General features: G+C 41.3%; 1 protein-coding gene and 1 pseudogene across 1 annotated transcript in view; both read right to left on the bottom strand.

Annotated features, from left to right (window-relative positions):
- Positions 1-13755, bottom strand: part of LOC137291894 (protein wntless homolog) — a 191275-nt gene that overhangs the window by 78166 nt on the left and 99354 nt on the right. The window lies entirely within an intron of this gene.
- LOC137290870 (uncharacterized) lies at positions 3819-11970 on the bottom strand (annotated as a pseudogene).

Below are 13755 nucleotides of genomic sequence, written 5' to 3'. Positions count from 1 at the left end.
TTTACCTGAATATTGTCATACACACCCTCGTGTCCAAATGTTTCTTGAATTGACGAAAACAAGCGATAACAATAGACTTTAAAGACTATGTATCTTTTTAAAAAAGTGTTTGTACTCCGATCGAAACAAAAAAAAGCTGTGAATATATAATCCTATTAATTGTACTAAGATCGACATTTACAGTGTGGCGCATATGTATGTTTTTACCTCACTGTTAACACATCTTGTACTGTTGGCCTCATGGCCATCTATACGTCATAAAGAATCTCTATAATCTCTCTTTTCTGAATTTTCATTTATTTTTTTTCAAATTGTCAAACTGCCAGTATTTGATAAAAATATTATTCATATTGACTGTCCAGATAGTATCTAAATAAACACAACGTGCTTGAAAGTGAAACAAGTCGTTATTGAGCCAATGACTACATAAAACAGACTGTGCTCAGTCGTTGAAGAAAATATGGTTTTGAAATAAGTCAGTAATTGGACAGTAGCCATAAAACCTTATCTTCAGAAGATGATAATATCATTTGCGCAAACGTAAGCACCATCAACGAAATTGAGAGTATTTTCTACCTATGTATAATGATCTTTACAGTAGATAAAAGTAGCCACCCCGTAGAAACATGTATCATCGATGTAAGTGATAATGTTTTAGATTGTGAGACTAATGTGGCACTTCCATTTCATACACATAAGCGCATCGAACAATTTGATTTCAGAAAAAAATATTAAAATTCTTCAAAGGCATTTAGAAGTTGGTGAGGTAATACAAGACACTATTATGGATGACAACGTCTTTAATTCTTTTAACACGACGTTTCAAGGCTAATTCTTGTCCCTTCGTCAGATGGATAAAAAACATTGTTTATATTCTGACTTCGAATACTTTAACATTGGTGCGACCTGTAACATGAAAACTACAACGTTTATATTTCTTTCCTAATATACTCTTTAAAAAGCAGGGGAACCTGAACTTTGAAGTCTTGTAGAAAGAAAACCCACCGAGGAGCGTTACAATGACATTTACCTATACTACTGACTGAAAACTGTAAACATGAAATTTTCATGTCATACTCCAGTCACCTAACAAGGGAGATAACTCAACGAACAACTCTGAATGAAATGCATGTGGTGATGCATTCTCAAAACACCCATTATTATTTTATTAACATTGATTCAATCTCATATATCTCCCAGTTTCGACAACCGTACATTGAAAGTATAGTTCCCCTACTTTTTCGAAGAGTATATATTGGACAGTTTCTACATCAATAGACGAGGTACAGAGCAAGGTTTGATTTTGATGTAGTTTCCTTATAATTATTCATTTTGTAGGATGGTATTTTGCTTTTACTTCAACATTTGTGCGAATTAAGACCTGAAACCTATTTCATGGATTCTTGTCCCTAGTTTCCATATCAACAGGAGCCCCCAGCCCAGTTTGAATTTTTTACGTGAAAATTCTGAGAAAATATTACACTTTTCATGTTTTGAACCTTGAAATATTGCCAAACCTCTGACTTAAACGTTTTTAGTAAGCACGGGTCTTAAAGTTACGCGATGGAATTCAGTCAAAGAACCCCACACTGTTCTCCAGGGCCTTGATTTTCGATGCTCTCTTAGCGCTAAGATAGTCTTATCTGCCATAAATTAGCATTGACTTTCTTTGGGAGCTTAAAAAATCAAGGGGGTTGGAATTTAATTAATTGGTGCCACTTGATATATTAGCACACGACCTCTCGAGATGTATTCTTATTCCTTCATCAGGTGAATGAAAACTAAGTAGCAGATAGCTACATATATGTTCATGTGAAACACCAATAGTGAAAGCAAAGAGGATACACATGATAACAAAGTGAGCACTTAACACTGGAAGCTAGTACTTAATTGTATTTAACATAACAAATGTATATTCATGGAATATATTTCACAGCTGCATTTGGATCGAAAGTCACCAGTTCCTAGATTTCTGTGGTGAATGAAGTTCATGAAATGGTTTAAAGAAATGGATTTCTTACTCATGCTATTTGTGAAATACTTACCTGGTTCTCAGATATCAATAATAAAACTGATACTGTCATCACAACATAATTACATACAACGAATTGTGAAAGCAAGTATTTTCAAGTGCCATGTTCTGATGGTGGTGACATGAGTCGACAAATCTATTATCTTACCGATCTTGTTACCAGCAAAGTTATTTTCAGTATATTGGAAAAGCTCTATTGACGAGCTAACAGCGGATACTTGGTGCGTCTCACCTGTGTTCCTAGTGACACGGCATATGGATGGGTAGGAGGTACGCTCGAGGATGTCAGTGTAAAGAAAGTTATCAGAAGTACTGATAATATTTATCAATCGACTGTCCGTATTGTAGAAGCAACATATTCGACCATTACGACTCGTGTGCATTCCATACACTCTAATGACACAAGGCGATACACTTCTGTTTCCGCACTTTGCTGGAACATGGATCCTGTTTTCGTTCAAAACCGTGACAGTTTCTTTAAGTGGTGTTAAGAAAAAGGTAGTTTATAGGTAGTCAAAGCAGCAATTTTATTGGTTTTGTATTAGATATTCTGTCCAGCCTGTTTACCCGAAGTAGACTATGTTGTTCGAGGCAGGCAACGCGAATAACCTGGCAAATCTGAAACTATGTGCCTGACAGCACATCCTCTGAGCCTCTGACGACATCAGTCGACTCCTGGTTTGATTATCTCGACGAGGAACACCAGAAATGGGCTCTGCAAAATGTTTGTTTGTTTCTTGTTTAGCGCCGCACACAGCGAGTTTCTAGCTGTGTGGCTACGGCCTATAAATAATCGTGCCTGGGCCAGACAATCGGGTGATTGCGCACTGTATACCAACGCGGAAAATTTAACCGGGTCATGCGCAACCGGGTTATTACAAGTAAACGCATAAACCGTTAGGTTACCTACAGCAAAGGTTCGGGTTAAACTTGATCTTCAGTAACCCACGCTCGTCGTAAGAGGCGACTATATTATAACGGGATCGGGTGATCTGACTCACTGACTTTGGTTGACATGTGCCAGCGTAACCTAATTGAGTAGAATGCTCATGTTGTTGATCACCGGATTGTCTGGTCCAGACTCGATTATTTACAGACCGCCACATATAGCTGGAATATTTATGAGTGCGACGTTAACCAACCAACAAATCAACCAACCTACCAATCAGCTGTAAATGGGTTGCTACTATACGGTTTTGGATGCTTTGTTGCAAAGATTGCAAAGACAGTTTCTACATCGCAAAGACTATATACATTACTGTAACAAATGCATTACCTAAAGAACAGGGCCCCCCTCTTGGTGTGATGTGTTGATCATGTCTGTTTTTCCTAAAGGGCGATGGGATGACACAGTAATTAAAACGTTCGCTCGGCACGCTGAAGAACTGGGTTCGATGCCCCAAAGGTACAATGTCTGAAGCCTATTTGGTGTCGCCTGGAATATTGCTGGATATTGCAGGATATTGCTGGAATATTGCTGGAAGCGGCGTGATTCACCCATTCACTGTTTTTCCTGAGAGACGCAATCTTTTGCTGAATATACTGTCAACCCTAACGACAGTATTAATCTACACCGTGCAGAACTCGCTACTGTTCACACTTCTATTTCAGTACCAGATTGAAACAGAAAACTGTATTTATTTACAGGATGCAGGCTATGTACGGGATACAAAGAACACCCGCTGCACTTAATGCACTACAATAGAGGTAAGCAGCCCTTAATGACTACCAGTTGGCAAGTTTGCTAAACCTTAAGGTACACCTGTTACGTGAATGCAGACACAGTTTATCAGTGTAACCAGCAATAGGTGATGTATATTTTGAATAGAACACGCTTAAACGTTGTCCTAATATTTCTAAATGGCATCATAATGATAGGATATAATATATACGTCCCTAACATATAAGGCTTCTCTCGTGAAAATAGTTTTCAAACAGAAATACTCATTGAACTGATTTTTTATCAAGTCAGTTCAACAATCATTTTGTCTTCTATGTCTCCAAACGGATATCCTGAGTGTGAATGCGATTCAACAATTCATACAGAAATATCCATCACATTCGAATCGATGTTGGGAATCGAACCTGCAACAGCTTTAACCACTGGACTGTGCCTACACCTGTTATTCAGCCGGACCAGCACCACCTCTTTGCACAAGATACCCCATACAGTCAGCATCGCCTGCCACAGATGCATAATGCATTGGGGTGTGGCCTTCAGAGTCCTTCGCATTCACAGAACAACCTTGGTCAATGAGCAATCCAACCTTCCTCACATCAGTCAACCCTGAGCCAACAACTAGGTGCAAAGGTGTTTTCCCAAGATTGTCTACTGCAGTAACATCAGCTCCTCGATTAATTAGATATTCAAGCGTTTCAAATGGTCCCTGTCCCGCAAGGTCAAGCAAAGGAGTTCTATTATTGTTGTCGACCACGTTTACATCCACCCCTCCCTCGACCAGAGACACCACCTTCATATGTGTATCTATTTTGGATACCACTGCTTCATGTAATGCTGTTCTGCCTTCGCTATTTCTTGCTGAAGTGTCACAACCATTCTCTTGAAGGAACTTCATCACCTGGAACAACCCTTCTTTGGCTGCAGTATGCAGTGGTGTGCAACCGTTACCATCTAATACGTTCGTTGCTAAACCGTTGATCATCAACAGCTGTACCTTTGCCAAGGCATCTGTTTTCGACCTGACTGCCTTGTGAAGGAGGCTTGATCCATCCTCGTCTATATCTGAAACATGGGCACCTCTTTCTATAACCCCTTCGAGGTCCTCTACACTCCCCAGAGAAATGACCCAGTGTATCAATTTCCACCCACGTTTGCCTGGAGCATTGATGTCTGCACCTTTGTCGAGTAAGAGTATTGTTTTTGAAATGATGCCGCGGCTAGACATGGCTGCTCTGTACAACAGAGTATTTCCTTGTTTATAGGTATTTGAAATATCTACATTCAGGTCAACTAAAAGCTGCTGCAACTGACCAAAGCCACTATCGGCAGCTACGTGCAGAGGAGTGTCACCGTTCATGTCCTCCGCAAATGCATCAGCTCCATTTTTGATCAAGAACTCGACCTTTCGCTTACTGTCCATTGTTGATGCCACTGCATTGTGAAGTGGAGTTGTTCCACTATCATTAGCACACTGGACATTGGCACCATTTTCCACTAGAAACTTCACTGTTTTGTAAGATGTCTCCAGAGCTGCATAATGCAGAGGACTTGTACCAGATGAGTCAAGAAGGTGCACGTTGGCTCCTCTGTTCACTAAGAATTCTACCTTTTCTGAAGACACGTGATATTTCTTAACTGCCATGTGTAACACTGTCTCTCCAGCGGAACTCCTAACAAACACGTCTGCTTTGTTTGCCACCAAAGTCTGCAAACTGTTCAAAGTTCCATCCCCCGCTGCATGACACAAAGGTGTAAATCCAGAGTTATCTCTCATGTTGACATCAGCCCCTCTAACAATCAACAACTCAATGATTGCCTCCGAGTCTCTGAGAGATTGTGCAGCCTTATGCAGAGCAGTAAGTCCTTCATTATCGCGTGCGTTGATGTCACATTTGTACTTGACAAGAGTTTCCACGGATGCTAAACACCCGTTACCTGCTGCAGCATGCAGTGCAGTAGCGCCCATCACATCTACAGCATTAATGTCAGCCCCAGCCTCTATAAGGTACCTGATTTTCTTTCCCTCATCTATTGAGTAATGGGATATAAATGCAGAGCTGTCTGTCCTTTCTTGTTCTTTACGGAAATATCACACTGTTTGTCTACAAGTAGCTTCAGTGAATCGAAAGAACCTTGATGGGCAGCACAGAGTAGTGGACTAAACCCTTCCTCGTTGGTTGCATTGATGTTAGAATCATATTCTAAGAGTAACTCTGCCTTACGAACCGATTCAGTGGTGGACAAAACTGACTCGTGCAATGCTGTCTTACCCATTTTGGTCTTGACATTCACATCAGCCCCCTTTTCTATGGCATGTTTCAGAGTGGCATAAGAACCCTTCCCTGCAATATAGATCAGTGGTGTGAATCCATAACAATCCACACAATTTATGTCATCTATTTTCTCCACCAGGAGATGAATCACAGTATCATTAATTGTAAATGCACTTGCTGCACGATGGAGAGGGGTCTGGCCTAGACTATCAGCTTTCATGTTTGCCCCTTTGTTAAGAATGGTCTGAAACTCCTCCAACTTGCCTTTCAGGGCCAGGTAATGAAGTGGTGTGCAGCCGCCTATGTCTACCGCATTTACATTGGCACCAGCCGCCAAAAGGCACTGCATTTTCGTCAAGCGATCTTTCTTGGACCGAAGAGCTTCATGTAACGGTGTTTCGTGAGTGACTGTAAGAGAGTTTGGGTCTGCACCATGTTCCAAAAGAAACAGTACAAATTCTGCCGAGCTTTCATAAGCAGCATTGTGGAGAGGTGTGCAACCATATTTGTCCTTTGAATTGATCAGAGTCTTGAGGTGAAATTCAGGACAAATAGTTAAGCCCGGAGGTACAGAACAATCGGTTTCTAGGTCGTTATGTGTTGCAGGTGATTGTTGATACTGTATAGATTTTTTTCTTCGTTTCCTTATTTCAAATATGATACTTTCTAGTAACTCAATATCTGTGGTCTGGCTGATAAAGATCAGGATTTTTGCAAAGTCTATAGCTGCACCTGCTGCAACAAGCACATGGAATATGTCAACAGGAGGCGTGTGATAATCTTGATTGGCTACTGTGCTGGGCAAATGTAATGGCACGCTTCCTTGTACAGCTGACATGAGAACAAAAAATAATTTGGCGACAATGTCAAGCATTTTCTCTTTTTCTTGATGATTGACTATGCTCCCCATGACAACTTTCAATGTATTTACCTTGTGACAATGTACTGATAGTTTCAAAGAAAACAACAGCAAATCGGTATGAAGCAGTGGAGCTTGAGGGTGACACAGCAGTTTCTTTACAACTTGTTCATTGTCTCCCAGTGACACAAGGGCGGCCATGACACAAGATACACTGGGAACTATACCAATACTAAGGAGCCTCTCTACAGTGTTCAAGTCACCAACAAATGCGGAGCTTGCAAGAAACGTGCTCCTGTCCATAGCGCAGCCCTGGACTGACGACTGAGTAAGTATTGTGGCCAGTGAATGTAGACCTTTGATAAAAAGTATTGATGTTACATACAGTTGCGGAACAGGAAGCGGCATGGTTTGTATGTCAGTGTTAACATATTTCAACTTGTCATGGTAGTTGGCCGTAATGTAATCATTTGAAAACACTGAATAGGACCCTATATCTGTGTATGTCGAAGGTACAGTTGTGGAAAGTAAGGTTTGTCGGTCATCCTCGGTGAGTGCATTCGAGATGAACTGTAGAAAGGTATCATTCCGTAGAGCAGAATGGTCCATGATCTTTTCTGAATTTCTTGAGCATAGTTCTTTAATTATCCTGACCGCTAAATCTTTGTAGTAATCCTCGCTGAGAACAATACATATGGCAGTTTTGTCTTCACACTCATCTGTCCTGACAAAGTCCAGGATAACGTTAAGTGGAGCAATTTCTATACCCTTTCCTGGGTACTTTGACGTGAACTCCAAGACAATCGTCTCATGGATGGATTGATGGCTAAATCTATAACATCCCCCAATAAAACACAAGTACACACCACATAACCTTTTGGCAACGGTACAAAGATCACCTAGTCCCGATTCTGGACTTCCGTTGCATAGAGATCTTATCAGCTTCCATTTCTTGATGAGAGGTCCGCTTTTTGAGACAAACGGATCAAGATGAGATTGTTTTATTACACCTTCCTCAAATGCTAGAAGTAGCAGTACACCATAGGCTTGGGGATCGAAGTCCCTGAGGGTGTGTAGCTCATCCATCAGATACTGCAAAGGTCTGCTGAAGAACGCGACTCCTCGTTTTTGGGCTTCTCTGCTGCTGATGTAAAACCTGCATATTTGTGGAAAACCTAGCTCATTGCTTGTCTCCGCAGCTTGTCTTATCTCTTCATAAGTCAGCTTCAGTGCTGCTCTTCCGTTCAGATATGCTTGTAGCATTTCCATTTTTTCCTTCACACTCAAACCATACCTGTCTGTGTTTAACCCTACTTCTTTCAATGCAGAAAACAGTTTGTGACTCTTCAGACCTAGCTGACACTGTTTGTAAATATTACCTCTCGAAGCGAGCAGCAGCATCACCTGTCCAGATTCAACCGATGGCCACATAATCGGCAGTTCACGTTCCCACATTCTAAGATCCTCCCTTGATAAATTTGTTCGACCAAATACGTCATCAATGAAAACCACGTATTTTTCATCCTCGGAAATGTGTTGTGTGTCTCGTGGAGGTGGGATACTTTTCCATTCATCTGACGTGGTGATGATGAGTGGGATTCTGCCTTGATTATTTGCTATGTCCTTCAGCAGTCTGTAGCATAGCGCTGTCTTCCCATCCCCTGACCTGCCCGTGACAAGCACTGCGCCTAGGTCCAGAAGGAGCCTCTTGGTTATTGTCAGTGCCTTTGTTGGTGTGAACAGCTCCTTTTCTGCCAGATGTAATAATTGATGTGTTCTGTCTGAAACATTATAGCATGCTAAATTAAAGTACGACAGCCTACATTTACATTGCGTGACAAGTGAAAAACATTCCTTTGGTACCCTCGAGTTATTCCGTGATTACTACGCTAGTGATAGCTAGCATATAAACATAGATTAATGGAAGCTCCATATTCTGAGGCATGCCATCTTGGCAACAAAGTATTGTTATGTAGCATCAGTGCTGTGATGTCTGACAGCAGAGATCACTTAATCTGACCCTAACATAATCCACCTTAAACGAAAAATACACTTACCAGTTATCCGCTTCAGTTTGGTCGAGCGATTGGTATCTGCAATATACAAATATACACAGCAATTGTCACAGAACTAACAGAACAACAGGGAGCAATGGCACCATCCCACTACCTCGATCCCAACACCTAACCCTACCCCATTTAGCCTAGAAACACCTGACAAACAAATCATCATCATCATCATCATCATCAACAACAACAACAACCAAAAGTTTAAGCTATATCAACACGCAGAGCATTGTTATGCAGTTTCAGATCCTGCGGATGCCAGCTTGGATAAAAAATACACTTACCAGACATCCACTTCAGTTGGGATGACCGACTTGCATCTGAAATACAATAAATAAATGGCTAGCTAGTTTCTGTGATTCATTACAAAATTTCGGAAAAACATCTAGAACAAGCAGCAACTACTATATAATGACCCCCATCTGTTGCTGAGTGTATCGTCCCCCTTCAACTCTGCTGATGTACAGTTGGGACGGTGTGCTCTGTGTGTTCTCGATTCTGCAGAAGTGTTGGCTTCCAGGTTCCATCTTGAAGACATGGCGGCTGATGTTGCTAATGGAAAACGACCAGGCTCTGATTTGAAATAGTGAATGTTGTATGGAAATTTAATCACATGCCCGTCTTATTCTGTATTTCAGTCGCATATCTGGTGTCCGTGAAATTGCTGGTATGTTGCTAAAAGAGGCGCAAAACTAAACTCACTCAGTCACAATATTTCAGTATTTCAATCACTATTTGTGTTCATGCCTGGTATCCCATCTAGGTACAACCGGGTTGTGAAGTGGATAGTCGTGCACAGTGACCAAATTCAGCGGCAAAACACTCGCATCACCAACTATTTGTGTGGTGTATCAGGTCCCACTACACGTACAATATAATAATAATAATATGAGAGGATATTCTAAACAAAAGCCCACAAAGAGGGTAGTCAGTGGCTAGCACTAAGCTACATATATTGATGTTGGCCATTAACTGAAAAGAGCCAATGAAGTAATCAGTCAACGAGGTGCCTACCTTTTGATTTTATTTGTTCCTGGGTGACTTGTATTCCTTCACTGTTCACGATGTGGAACACATTAACAGTCATACCTGTAAAGTGCACAAACCTCAACAAATGAATATTAGTTTCTGATTGTTTGTTGCTTAAAGTACGACTCAATATTAAATATTAACGACGTCGGCCTGTCAATATCTCAGTTGGGACTAGACATGTGAGTGACTATGAACGACCCACGCTCTCTATGACTACCGGACCTGATCACCGGACCCCTTGATTCGTCTCGAATACTACTACTGAACTATTGTAACCCTTTTAAGAATCACAACGGGGTATTTATTGTCAGCTGTGTCTATTTGTAACAGATGTGTCGGAAGAAAATATCTTAAACGTACACAGAAAATATCTTAAAGGGACATCAGACCGCCAACGCTACCTGGTTGTTGTGCTGACATAGCTACAACATCGTCGCGATGGTCATCTGAATGTGGCACCCGTCTTCTGTGCGATGTGGCCACTGCGTCACTTCCATCTGGTGTGTCATGGGCTGTCTTATCACAGGAGGCATTTGCACCTGGAGGGATTCTTTTGGACGTAGTTTGATCAATGCTTGATATTGGTGCGTCTCTACATGTAGGTACTCCGTAAGAACCGTTATGATCAATGCTTGACGATGGTGCGTCTCCTTTAGGAGCCACGTCCGATGTACTGCCACGGAGTGACATAGTTGTGTCCGTACGTGAAGGTGCCACGAAGGATGTAGTTATATGAACGCTTGACGATTCTCCATCGCCTACATTTGGAGATGGTGTGTGGTGTATGCCACGTTCAGACCCTTGTCTTGTGATGCCGGTAAGCTCTGCGATGGCAAGGAAGACATTGGCTGATGTTCTTGTGGAGGGCACCCACGGGAGGTGGACGTGTCGTCCCTTGGCATTATGGTCATCTGGGTTGTCTCCCATTGTGTTCATTCTAGAGAAACAGTATTGAATACACAAGCCTTTAGAAAATGGTGAAATCTACCACATGTTATATTCTTGATCACACGTTTTCAGTGAATACCTGAGAATAATTGTGAGAATTGGTAAGGGACCTAGGTTTAATGTCAGATATCACCAGTAATTAAACTTTCAAACTATCTGAAGGTTATGATTACACGATGCCATTTAGAAAGTGGTCAAATGCAACATATGTCATATTTGGGATTTCACTTTCTTAGTAAAGTACAAATTTTAGTACTATTTAAGACATACTACTTTATAGTCATGCAATATGTATCATACCAGTCTTGGAAACCTGGAGTATGCATGATAAGCATGATAATGTGTGCTGGTGATTAGGTGCCGGACGCTGAGGGTGCGGGTTCAAATCCCGGATGGGACTCAACCGAAAATAGTACTAAAATTTGTACTTTACTAAGAAAGTGAAATCCCAAATATGACATATGTTGTATCTGAAGGTTGTCGTTTTGATTTCCTGGAGCAGAGACAATAGTGTATATTGTATGGTGTATATTTCGTAGTAGGAATTCCTAACCTGTATACACTTCGCATTTTAAACACACACTCGGAAAATACATACACACGTAGAATACAAATTAGATGCATATGAATATATATGTATAACCCCTTTAAACGGAAAGAGTGTGGTATACCAAAGACATTGGCGTTGGCAATGGTGTTGGTTTTAGATAAACATTGCTATCTATCCATGGTCAACCTGACATGCGTTAATACGGATGGCCATATAGGTATATACTGCGTTATTAGCACTTCCCTGTACGTCAGTCAGTGTGCTATCAGTTCTTTAATTGCTCGTCGCAAGATGAGAGAGTACAAAGCTGATAAATGTCACGGTGACCCATGTTTACTTCACATATAATATACCCACAGCAATTTGTCTTACCCAGTCCCCATCAGATATCAAAGTTAGTAGTCAGAGCATAACCAGAGAACAGTATAGTTTACGCAGTTGAAAGTAACATGTCTTACCGTGTTCCACTGTTGCGCTGAATGGGTCATTTCCTGTTTCACTCAGCCCGCTGCACCCTCTAGCTCCGTGTGTATTGTTTTCCTAGGTCAGATATATGGAGTCTGAGGATTATCGAGGACGAGCTCAGAGATAATATCAGGAATATTACCCATGGAAATAACTTGTCCTTTAGCTAACACAAAGGTATACAACGCGACGATAATATTAACTAAGGAATGAAAAATACTCAGTGTAGATATTGATACATTTAAATTCCATTGTTTATCTACAAGGTTTTATCACAAACGGCAAAGACAGATCCGCCCTAGATCCAACAACTAACAGTTGTACAGCACAGGGAAGTAGCAAATTTGCACGGGCCGAGCTAGACCCCCCATTTACAATAGTAAAAGTCATACGGACCGGCCTTGACACCACATCTAACAGTTGTATACAGAAATAGTAAAAGTCATACGGACCGGCCTTGACACCACAGCTAACAGTTGTATACAGAAATAGTAAAAGTCATACGGACCGGCTTTGACACCACAGCTAACATGTGTATAGAGAAATAGTAAAAGTCATACGGACCGGCCTTGACACCACAGCCAACAGCTGTATAGAGAAATAGTAAAAGTCATACGGACCGGCCTTGACACCACATCTAACAGTTGTATAGAGAAATAGTAAAAGTCATACGGACCGGCCTTGACACCACATCTAACAGTTGTATACAGAAATAGTAAAAGTCATACGGACCGGCCTTGACACCACAGCTAACAGTTGTATAGAGAAATAGTAAAAGTCATACGGACCGGCCTTGACACCACAGCTAACAGTTGTATAGAGAAATAGTAAAAGTCATACGGACCGGCCTTGACACCACATCTAACAGTTGTATACAGAAATAGTAAAAGTCATACGGACCGGCCTTGACACCACAGCTAACAGCTGTACAGAGAAATAGTAAAAGTCATACGGACCGGCCTTGACACCACATCTAACAGTTGTATAGAGAAATAGTAAAAGTCATACGGACCGGCCTTGACACCACATCTAACAGTTGTATACAGAAATAGTAAAAGTCATACGGACCGGCCTTGACACCACATCTAACAGTTGTATACAGAAATAGTAAAAGTCATACGGACCGGCCTTGACACCACAGCTAACAGTTGTATACAGAAATAGTAAAAGTCATACGGACCGGCTTTGACACCACAGCTAACATGTGTATAGAGAAATAGTAAAAGTCATACGGACCGGCCTTGACACCACAGCCAACAGCTGTATAGAGAAATAGTAAAAGTCATACGGACCGGCCTTGACACCACATCTAACAGTTGTATACAGAAATAGTAAAAGTCATACGGACCGGCCTTGACACCACATCTAACAGTTGTATACAGAAATAGTAAAAGTCATACGGACCGGCCTTGACACCACAGCTAACAGTTGTATAGAGAAATAGTAAAAGTCATACGGACCGGCCTTGACACCACAGCTAACAGTTGTATAGAGAAATAGTAAAAGTCATACGGACCGGCCTTGACACCACATCTAACAGTTGTATAGAGAAATAGTAAAAGTCATACGGACCGGCCTTGACACCACAGCTAACAGCTGTACAGAGAAATAGTAAAAGTCATACGGACCGGCCTTGACACCACATCTAACAGTTGTATACAGAAATAGTAAAAGTCATACGGACCGGCCTTGACACCACATCTAACAGTTGTATACAGAAATAGTAAAAGTCATACGGACCGGCCTTGACACCACATCTAACAGTTGTATACAGAAATAGTAAAAGTCATACGGACCGGCCTTGACACCGCAGCTAACAGTTGTATACAGAAATAGTAAAAGTCATACG

Source organism: Haliotis asinina, chromosome 7 (assembly GCF_037392515.1).
Source record: "Haliotis asinina isolate JCU_RB_2024 chromosome 7, JCU_Hal_asi_v2, whole genome shotgun sequence".
NCBI classification, from domain to species: domain Eukaryota; kingdom Metazoa; phylum Mollusca; class Gastropoda; order Lepetellida; family Haliotidae; genus Haliotis; species Haliotis asinina.
The sequence above is the reverse complement of the archived record's forward strand: the minus strand, read 5'-3'. Positions and strand labels throughout refer to the sequence as shown.